The 8275-nt window shown below is 40.1% G+C and overlaps 1 pseudogene; it reads right to left on the reverse strand.

The window, feature by feature from the left end:
• Nucleotides 1–539: 539 nt before the first annotated feature.
• On the reverse strand, nucleotides 540–4468 carry LOC141552618 (uncharacterized; annotated as a pseudogene).
• Between the last annotated feature and the right edge of the window lie 3807 nt (nucleotides 4469–8275).

Consider the following 8275-nt stretch of genomic DNA (forward strand, 5'->3'; position numbering starts at 1 on the left):
GTGAAAGATGGGTTCAAGGAGAAACTTCAATATTCTCAAACTGTTTCTCCTCCCATCTGGGCAGGTGGCTTATCACTCCTGTAGATTCATTCCCATAATATCTCTGCTCCTGAAGCTTTCCCAGCCATTGAGCAGACTGAAGTGGGGGTTTGTGCCAGTCAAAATGACACGGATTAGTGCAAACTGAGTGCAGACTGAGCAGGCCAGAATGCCTGGAAAAGTACAGCTTGGAAATAGCAAGCTATGCACAGGACAGGCAGGTGTTATTACATCACCAAGGCAAGTATTACCTGGGAGGTCACAACTTCTACTAGATCTCTTAAGAGTTTCTGCTAGTTGAAAATATTCTCACATTCTTAATAAGTAAATGACTGCTCTCCAGTGTGAATCATCTGATGTTTCTTAAGCTTCACAAGAAAATTTCCCCAAATTTATTACATTCAAAGGGGTTCTCATTTTTTGTTAGGTGAAGTTTGGACTTCAAATACTGACTTCTCCAACATCAGTAAATTCAGAGGTTTTCTCTCCCTAGTGTTTATTCTTTTATGTTTATTAAGGTATCACTTAAGGCTGAAGGCTTTTCTACATTCATTACATTGTTAGGGTTTCATTCCAGTATGAATTTTCTTATGTTTATTAAGGTGATCCTTAATGCTAAAGACTTTTCCATACTCACTACATTTAAAGGTTATGTGGATGGATTCTTTCATGTTTCCTAAAATGTTCCTTATACCTAAAGGCTTTTCCACATCCTTTATATTTATATTGTTTCTCTTCAGTATGAATTCCTATGTCTGTTTATGCCTTCATTACAAATAAAGGCTTTCCCACATTTCATATATATATGGTTTCATTCCAGTATGGATATTCATATGTTTAGTAAGGTGCTGCTGAACACCTTTTCACACAAGTTACATTTATAAGGTTTCACTCCAGTATGAATTTTCTTATGTGAATTAAGGCTTCCCTTCTGCCTGAAGGCTTTTCCACATTCTTTACTTTATAAGGTTTCTATTCAGTATGAGTTTTCTTATGTCGATCAAGGTCTCTCTTATGGCTTAATGCTTTTCCACATTCATTACATTTATAATGTTTCTCACCAGTATGAATTCTCTCATGTATATCAAGGCCTTTCTTACTGCTCAAGGCTATTCCATATTCCTTACATTTATAGGGTTTCTCTCCAGTATGAATTCTCTCATGTGAATTAAGGTTTCCCTTGTGCGTGAAGGCTTTTCCACACTTTACATTTATAAGGTTTTTCTCCAATATTAATTTTCTTATGTGAATTAAGACTTCCCTTGTGCGTAAAGGTTTTTCCACATTCAACACATGTATAAGGTTTCGTCCCAGTATGAATTTGTTCATGTACAGTAAAGTCTGTCATATAGTAGAAACCTTTCCTACATTCATTTCATTTGTATGGTTTCACTCCAGTATGAGATTTCTTATGTCTTTCTAGGGCTTTCTTCTCCATGAAGGCTTTTCCACATTATTTACATTTATAGGGTTTCTCTCCAGTATGAATTTTCTTATGTCTGTTAAGGGATCCCATATCCCTGAAGGCTTTTCCACATTCTTTACATTTATATGGTTTCTCTCCAGTATGAATTTTCTTATGTGAATCAAGGACTCCCTTCTGCCTGAAGGCTTTTCCACATTCAGTACATGTATAGGGTTTCTCTCCAGTATGAATTCTCTCATGTTTCTTAAGGGCTCCCTTATGGCTGAGTGCTTTTCCACATTCGTTACATTTATAAGGTTTCTCACCATTATGAATTCTCTCATGCATATCAAGACCTTTCTTACTGCTCAAGACTTTCCCACATTCCTTATATTTATAGGGTTTCTGTCCAGTATGAATTCTCTTATGTGAATTAAGGGTTCCTTTCTGCCCAAAGGCTTTTCCACATTCAGTACATGTATAGGGTTTCTCTCCAATATGAATTCTCTCATGTTTCTTAAGGGCTCCCTTATAGCTGAGTGCTTTTCCACATTCATTACATTTATAACGTTTCTCACCAGTATGAATTCTCTCATGTATATCAAAGCCTTTCTTACAACTGAAGGCTTTTCCACATTCATTACATTTATAAGGTTTCTCTAAATTAGGCATTCTCTTATGTTGAGCAAGATATCCCCTCTGGTGAAAAGCTTTCCTGCCTTTTTTATTTTGTTAAAAGGCTTTTCTTCCTGCAGATTTTTCAGATGAATAGTATGATATGGATTGTAGCTGGAAATCATTCAACATGCCCCAAATTGATGACATTTCTCTCCACTACAAATTCCTCCATGTTCAGTAAGGCATGAATTGATATGGAAGCTTCTGAGACATTCATTGACTCTATGATGTTTTCCTTGAGAATGTACTCTATGATAATGATTAAGTTTTGAGTAGTAACTGAAAGAATTCAGTTTTTTCATCATGGAAATTCTCTTATGTTTAATTAAGTGTGTATACCATTTGAAGCACTTTCCAATTCTAAAATGATTATGAAAACATTTTCCTCTAGAAACTCTCTGTTTTGGAAGGAGAACTGAGTTGGTTTTTTTTCAAATTGGAAAAAATATGGAACACTGAACTTGTGAGACAGTTTTTTTATGCTTCACTATTAGCTGTCTTTCCAGGTTGTTTGTCTGCCTTTCCAATCCAGAATCATAATTCCAAATTTCTCCCAATTTGGAATCCCAGAAACCATGCTTTTTGAGTCTCTTTGTGAATGGCTCTCTTGTGGAAATACATTGCGCTGGAGCTGAAGCTGAATGGTTTCACATTCTGAATCTGAAAAAAAAAAACAGAAAAGTGTCACACCTATTACTCATGATTGTGTGGAAAAGCAAACTGCTTTTGAGTCCATTCAGTCTTCCCCATGAGGAAGAAGGTTGACAAATTTGGACAAAGTAGAAGAATCATGTTCACAAAGGAGTGGAAGGTAAAGGGAGCTGAGGGGAAGGTAGCAGAACTGCTTGTGATTTTTAAAACATTTAAATTTTCAGAGATAAAAATTATAATTCTAAAACAGAGAGTTTCAAGTTGATCTCTGGTAACACTGAAGAAGAGATAGTGATTGAAGGTGTGATTTTATGAAGAAATTCCCTAGTCCTAAACAGGTTTCCACCTTCTCTGAAAGTTACAACTTGAGACCTAGAACACTGAACAATGAGGTGTCCCTGCCATACTGCACAGAGCACTGAACCTCTAGGCAAGAACTCATCTTTCTGACTTGAAATTTGGTTTCAGACACTTTCTAGCTTAGGAACCCTGGTCAAGTGATTTAATCCTGTTGCCCTCAGTTTCCCCACCTGTCACATGACCTGGAGAACCAAATGGCACACCATTCCAGGATCTCCACCAAGGAAACCCTAAACAGGGTCACAAAGTATTGGGCAGGACTCAAGGCCTCAATAGAAAAAGAGCATTGAAAGGTGAAGGGAATAGTCCAATGTCACACTTAATAAGTGTTAAGAGGCAGGTTCTGAACCCAGGTCTGCTAACTAGGAAGTTTACATTGGGTAACGTCAGATCCTTAGAGCCTGCTTTCATGTCCTATGTTCCCATTTTCTAGAAAATTCCATAAATTTAATGAGGTAGAAGGCCAAAGTATGAATACCAGTTGTGACACTTATTAGGGAGGTGACCATGGACAACTCAAAATGCTATGGATTTTCACAGCCCTAATCTATAAAATGCTGATAAACACACAAATCCTGCATCCCAAACACTGATAAAACACTTGCTACCTGCATATGTAGTAATGGTTTGTTTTTGAAAATAGAGGTCAGTCTTAATTATACCAGAAAGTTTTCCCTTTATCTCTCAGAAAAGACTCATTAAAGAGAAAAAATAATTTAAGGATTTAAGAAGAGAAGACAGTCATGGAAATAACCCTGCATATGGGTAGAAGGTAAAGTATAATCAAGAAGAATTACAGCTTTTTCTGAGACTAGAGAGAAATACAAGGGCAGATTTACTAGAAAACCATTCTTGACAGAAAAGGTGAGGTTACAGGAGTGCAGGATGGACAACCACAGCTCTTCTTCTCAGGCCTATGGATCTTGAAAAAGAGCTCCAGGCCCAATATTTCCAAGGTAACTCACTCTAATGACCCAGCCAAGCTCCTGCTGGCAGTAAGTCCTGTCCCTGACTAGATTTCTGGGTCAGGGGTTTTCAGCTGCATCTGACCCTTTGTAAGTCCTTCTGAGGGATTTCTGGGCAGAGATTCATATTTCAGAGGAGTTTGCCATTTCTTTCTCCACATCATGTCACAGATGAGACCCACAGTGTTAAGGGACCTGTCCAGGGTCTCACTGCTGGGAAGTGCCTGAGGTCAGACTGGAAGTCAGAACCCTGAGGCTCCTTCAGTCCAGGGCTGGCACTCAGGGGACTGCATCCCCTGTCCGCCTGGTTATCACTCACCCTCAGAAATGCATCTGGGATCTTCTTTCCCTGATAGCCAGGGGGCTTCATATTTCTCCAGAAGAGAAATCACAGTTGGTTTAGTTACTGGAAGCCCTGCTCAAGTAGAAATAAGTGGAAAGTGCTGAAAACACAGAGACACCTCAGAACTCAGTCCTGGTCTCTCTCTCTACAGAAAAGGGACATGTCTGGAAATGCCAGTGGAGAACCACCAATGACCCCTGAAGGACGTTTCCCTCAGCAAATGTGAGGAAAGGGACATAGCCTTTGGTGCAGACACAGGACAGATGGGGTCACAGTTACCCACTCCTAGTCTGCTGGGAGAAGTTTTTACTCCTCTGCCCTGAGGCTCTATGGAGAACCTGAAGCCTGACTGAGCAGAGAGTATGGAACAAGAGCCTGCAGGGCTGCAGAATGAAACTGCTGATTTCCAGCTGGACAAAGAAGGACTTTTTGTCTGGGAAGAGCAACAACTGCTCAGAAACTGCCCAAAAGTCTGAATGCATCTCTATGTAAAGGTATTTGTGTGATTTTCCCTCCTTGTCTAGTGAATTCAAATTCAGCCAAGCTCCTCAGCCACTCACTGCCATGGAAAGATGGAATTTTCTGACCTTGCAGTGGCTCACACATGATGCTCTCCCTGCCATCTCATCAAACAACAACAACAAAAAAAAAGGAGTGAACATGCTATGCTGTGATTCATACTCAATTCCCATAATTCTTTCTCTGAGTATAGATGCAAGATCATTGTTACTAGTCTGAATTATCTCATAGTTGGAAAGAGCCACGTTCATCAGAATTAATTGTCATATAGTCTTGCTGTTGCCATGTACAATGATCTCCTGGTTCTGCTCATTTCACTCAGCATCAGTTCATGTAAGTCTCTCCAAGTCTCTCTGAAATCATCCTGCTGGTCACTTCTTACAGAACAATAATATTCCATAACATTCATATACCATAACTTATTCAGCTATTCTCCAATTGATGGACATCCACTCAGTTTCCAGTTTCTTGCCACTATAAAAAGGGCTGCCACAAACATTTTTGCACATGTAGGTCCCTTTCCCTCCTTTATGATCATTTTTGGATATAAGCCTGATAGAAACACTGCTGGGTCAAAGAGTATACACAGTTTTATAGCCTTTTGGACATAGTTCCAAATTGTTCTCCAGAATGGTTGGATCAGTTCACAACTCCACCAACAATGTATTAGTGTCCCAATTTTCCCACATCCCCTTCAGCATTCATCACTATATTTTCCTGCCATCTTAGCCAGTCTGAGAGGTGTGTAGTGGTATCTTAGAGTTCAGACTTTCTTCTATCCAATTAGAGAAGCATGAAGTCCATCACAAATGTTTTATCTATATGTACTTGACAGACTACCAATGCACATGTTTTTGAACAGTAGGAGATGGTCTGGCTGTTTCTGGTTATGTGGCAATGATTCTAATTGAGGAGATTTTGTAATGACTTTGGGCCTAAATACAATAAGTACCCAGAAGAGCATAGGATGAGTCAGAAATACATAGTATAAAAAAGAACAATTCTTTCTTCAATGGGATATCTCTAGAAGGGAAGGACAAAAATTTATCTTATGTAAAAATAAAAAAATAAATAAATGTTTTTTGAGAAAAGATAATCATGGCCTTTTACCCAATAACTTTATTATTAAGAATATTCTTAGAAAGTGTTTTTTGAGTAGAACTGATCAATGATATTTTAAACAGCCTAATTTGTTATTGAAAAAAAAAACTGGGACAATGGAAATGCCTAGTCATTAGGAAATGGAGTATTATTTAGCATATTGATTGGAATACTATCATACTATTAAAATAGGAATGAACCAAGAATATTAAGAAATGTGGAAGTAGAAGAAACAACAGATCATTGAAATAATAATTTCATCAAAGAGAAAGATAATAATGAGAAATCACATCACATTTATCTGATAGAACCAATGAAGTATTTAGGGGAAACTTTAGTTTTCTAAAAAAGAAAAAAGCAGATCAATATATTAGGGATGAAAAAGAAAAGGCTAAAAAAAAAAAAAAAAGACTGAATTAAAAATCCCCAATTACACACCAAATTGAAAATTCTGAATATCCAAGGAAACATTAAAGAAACTAAAGGGATGAAAATTATTGAACTAATTAATAAATCTAAGAGTTGGTTTTATAGGGGAAAAAATAAAATTAAACAGACAAATTATTCTTTCATTTTATTTAAAAAAAAAAAGGCTATTCCTGATCTCATCTCCTCGGCTAGTTAAGAAAGAGATGCAGCTATCAACGTCACGCTGAGCCCCACTGAGCTAGCATCCAGCCAGATACCCTAATGAAGGCCTACTGAGGGCTCCCCCAGAGGGGGAGGCTGGGCAGTGGCCCTGGCTGACTGTCCCCTGGGAGCTCAGGATGCCATCCTTAGGCAGGCCCTCATGCTGACCACAGGGTCCCTCAGATCCTGGGCTACAACTTTAACTGCGGCCTGGGCTGTGGGATCTCTGGCTCCTTCATCACCACAGGTTTCCAGGCCACCAGCTTCAGCCCTGAGGGGCCAGAGATGGATACCAGGACTGAACAGACACTGGGGCCTGGGAAGGAGAAGCAGGAGAGCCAGGCAGGCCTGAACACAAACCATTGTCCAGTGAGGGCCTGCACCATCTTCCAGGGCTACTCTGTGAGTCTCATCAGCCCTGGTAACCCAGAGACCATCTGACACCTGGAGCGACACACACAGTGGGTGTTCTGGGGACAACTTTGGGAGGCAAAGGAACATCTGACCACACATGGTCCCCGCCTGCCTGGGTGCATTTAGTCTAAAGGGGAAGGATCTGAGACAAAATGCCGGCCATAGGACTGCAGGCCTGCTCCTCCTCACTGACAATTACTGCAGCTTTGAGAACTGCTGGCTCCCAATTTGGGGCCAGATGGTTCTGGAGAAAGATCAGGGGAAGGAGCAGAATGGACACCCGAGAAGATGACTGCACAAGTGGACAAAGAAATCCTCGATCCTGACTCTGTACTAATGAGCACAGAAGAACATCCCAGGGCTAAGCCCGGCTCTTAGAGAGACCACTCATGAAAGAGAGCAAGACTTGTGCTGGACATTGTGAGGGATTTCCAGAACTCTCAGACCCTCTCTGCCAAGCTCACAGGCCTGATGGTCCTGGGGAAGGCCTGCTGACACACATGGTGCCCATGCCAACCCACGAGAACCGAGCCAGGAACTGGACAGGGCAGACTGGAAACCAAGCCCGGACCTCGCCGTGTCCCGGGGTTAGAACAGAATGGAATGGAAGCTGTTAAGGACTATGCTAATGTTGTCTTACCTCTGCTTGTGGCAAGACTTTGGCTCAGAAAATCAGCAGCTTGAGTCCAGAGAGAAATGATGAGAACAACTGTGTCTAACAAGGACCTGGAAGCTGAGGTTCTGGATTCTGTTTGTTGTTTCACATTTACTTCCCAGAAACCCCATCCTTCATGGTGCTCTGGCCAAGCTCAGCAAATACCTAGACCTGAGAGAAAGGTCTCTTTATGTTGCAGATGATGGTACACATCCCTAAAGTCAGTGAACTCCATGCATCGCCCCCCCCCCCCGCCCAAAAAGAAAACAATTTACCAGTATGAAAAATGAATAGGCTGAATTAAAAATCTCTTCTGTGAATTTAACAACACATTGGAGATTATCCAACTGTATGCTAATGAATCTGACAATCTAAATGAAATGGATGAATATGTATTAAAAATATAAATGTCCCAGATTAATGGAAGAAGAAATAAAATATGTAATCCCATTTGAGAAGAAGCTGAACAATCCATTGGTGAACTTTCTAAGGATCAGATGCATTCACAGGTGAAT

This window comes from Sminthopsis crassicaudata, chromosome 2, assembly GCF_048593235.1.
Source record: "Sminthopsis crassicaudata isolate SCR6 chromosome 2, ASM4859323v1, whole genome shotgun sequence".
Classification (NCBI taxonomy): Eukaryota; Metazoa; Chordata; class Mammalia; order Dasyuromorphia; family Dasyuridae; genus Sminthopsis; species Sminthopsis crassicaudata.